Source organism: Miscanthus floridulus, chromosome 6, assembly GCF_019320115.1.
Source record: "Miscanthus floridulus cultivar M001 chromosome 6, ASM1932011v1, whole genome shotgun sequence".
NCBI lineage: Eukaryota > Viridiplantae > Streptophyta > Magnoliopsida > Poales > Poaceae > Miscanthus > Miscanthus floridulus.
The window spans coordinates 12,780,435-12,783,515 of record NC_089585.1 but is presented as its reverse complement, the minus strand read 5'-3'; the positions used below and the strand labels follow the sequence as shown (position 1 = coordinate 12,783,515).

At 45.1% G+C, this 3,081-nt stretch overlaps 1 pseudogene; it reads right to left on the bottom strand.

Moving 5' to 3' along the window:
• Window positions 1-335: 335 nt before the first annotated feature.
• LOC136460223 (serine/threonine-protein phosphatase 7 long form homolog) lies at window positions 336-2,588 on the bottom strand (annotated as a pseudogene).
• Window positions 2,589-3,081: the final 493 nt, after the last annotated feature.

Genomic DNA, 3,081 nt, shown 5'->3' with positions numbered 1-3,081 from the left:
TGAGCCAAGTTATTTCGTCATGTCGGTTTAACGAATAGGTCAGCAGGAAGGTTAAGTGCACGAGATAATCAATACACAAGTTCAGCAATACTAACTTATGCACGTTCCAAGTTCATCGCAAGTTCGACAATACCTCTGTTCGGCATAAGTTTAGCAAGTCATAACTATGACACAAGTTCATCAATACATAAGTTCGACATTACTCGACATGTCATCCTAAAGAACTCCTACGACCCAGGAGTATATGGATACCGTCGATGTCGCTGCCTCTTCAAACGTGAAGGTAGCACGTTAGGGGTGAACCCAACATTGGTACGGTCTCGCTGGTGGTACACCTAGTGGTACTGCTCAGTGTAACTAGGACCCTGTAGTTACAATATAGGCATCGTTACTTACAATGTTCAAGTAATTATGACGTATATGGCGAATGGTTGTTTTAAGTACCTGTTCGTCGAACTGTGTAGGAAATGGTGCATCACCAAGCTGAGACATCCCAATCTCATCGTAGTCCTCATACTCATCCTTGTCCTCGTCCTCCTCAATGTCATGCTCCATAGGACCCTTGCTTGCATTACTGGGAGTACGAACATAAGAGGTCCCACCAGCCGTCGTGTCGGAGGAACCTGCTCGTGTCGGCATAGTGCTCGAGCATAAGGAAATAGATAGGCCTGGGTCAAAGGGCATCTCCCATGGAGTATCCACGCAGCTAAGCTTCTATGCCAACTTCTTACAGCTCCTCCTTACTTTCTACAATAAAAGAAAACATGGATGAATGAGTCATGGGAACCATTTAACCATTGTCATGGCTTTGAGAATAGAATGTACATCGACGAAGACGTGTAGAATGCTGTGCGGCTCCCCTCTGGTCTCGTGAAGTCGCACGGCTACTTCATTGGATAGACTTGTCAACTGTGATGCCTGCATACACAAGCGAGCTAAGTTCATATCACTACAATTCATAGGAACGCCGACGTGCAGTTGTATTGAAATTCAAATTTCTTACCACGTATCTCTGTAGTGGGGCTCTCTGAAGCTGTATCTCCATCCTTGTCGCCTCGTCGTACGCATCAGCGATGTCATCCTCGTCTTTGTCCTCATCAATTGGCTTGTTAGTGTAGGGGCCTGCATATGTGTGTGGGTACTCCTATGCAACCATTGTAGGTAGTGGTCAAAGTTGCATTGGTCGTGCGGCGGTGTTTCGACGATCAGGACCCTTTATTGACTGTCCCAGTTGTGGATGAACGTGGCGTGCGTTACGGCCCAATTCTTCTCCGTGTACCTGTTCCTTTGATCATGCCTACAAGTTTAACGTAAGTTAGTGGTTGTATGTATGCACATGACTGCTAAATTATTATGTTTTAGTTGTCGCACCCGTGCAACTTTCTGTTGGTTGTGTACAGCGGTGGTGGGCATGGCTGCAATCTTCCAAACTGCCTATACACCCTTATAGGGTAGTGCATCTCGACCACATGGAAGAAAATTAGTGGCCCGTTAAAAAGCCACTCGTCTGACTCTTCCTCAATGCGAGGACTCAGGTACCCCTCTAGCTCGAATCTGGACCAAGGACACCAATTCACCTAAAAGTTAGGTCACTATAGTTAGGTTTTTGGAATAATAAAAAGCAACAACACTGACTAGCAGTATCAAAGTGGTCGTTACCTGGTGCTATGTCAGGGCGTCTAGCGTGTCCGAGTACTGCCTATACTACCGCTTTGGGTTCCCTCTAACTACCTCTACTTCTTGCTAGATGTATAGAGCAGTTGGTCCTACGTCCACGTGATTCCATACCTGCATTGAATAGGATAGTCAGTCACAAGTGCGGCATCAAGTTTGAGGAAAATAAAAAATCGATGCACTTACAGGTAAACCATGAACAACGGGCCTCCCGACTAGCCATCGCTCCCAACACCAAACCTATAGTAGGTGGGAAAAACCTCCTAGGTTGGCACCTCCTGTACTGCATTGGTAGGCAACGCAGAGCTAACGATAGATCCATGCTAGGACCACACTGCCCCAGCTGTATACTCCTATATTCTCCCATGACTGTCTCAGTATGTTGAGGAAGGCCCAGCTGATGGTGTTACCTGATGTGTCGGGGAACAGGAAGGCGCCTAAGAAGTGCCACAGCCACACCCTAGCATACCTCTCGATCTCCTACTCTAGAGCGTTTGGGTGCAGCAGCGCCCCTAAGTTTTCTGTTATCCAGACCGAACTGACATCGGATGTTTTCCTAAAATATTTTACAAACATTAAATTAGAGCTAACACCGGATGTTACATGAGAGCTGAGGGAACAAAAACAAACATTAAATTAGACAAAGACAATACGCATCATAAAAGTTATGTACTACACCCTCCATCTAAATAGTAAAATAATTTGTAGAATATGTGCTGGTGTTAAAATGGTAAAAGTTTGGAACGTAGAAATTCTTACTTTGCTCTCTTAGCATCCTTGTCCTCTAGTGGTCTTCTACCACAGAACTGCTCCACCAAGTTAATCCAGTGATTGTTATCAAGGATCCCAGTCACTAGAAGACCCCCTAACCGCAGACACATAATCATCTTCACGTCCTACATCGTGATAGTCATCTCACCACACGGAAGGTGGAAGGTGTGGGTCTCTGGCCTCCACCTGTTGGTTTTTAATTCAATACAAGAAGTTTTTTAATTCAAACAATGAGACAAATCAATACTTTGTACTATCACAAACATGTATCAAATCATACCTATTGACAGCAATAGTGAGAAGTGCAGGGTTGAGGATCGATAGCCCAGTGTTGAAGACCCGAACAATCTCAAGGAAGCCAGCACGCTGTATGTACAGTCGGTATCGCTCACCCTAGTGGTGCGGCTGGTGCGTGCGTAGTGTAAGAGGTACCAAGTCCTCCTAAAGCTCCGACAGGTGCTTGGCTCGGTGGTCCTTGCCGTAGTGCACCTCAAGAATGGGGTACTATGGATGATGATCCCCATCCTGGTTCAAATTTCAAAAGGATATGTTAGAACAAACATTAAGAGTACTATAATATGATGGAACATTAGTGCGTAAAAACAAAGTGAATATAAAAGGAATAAACTATTATGC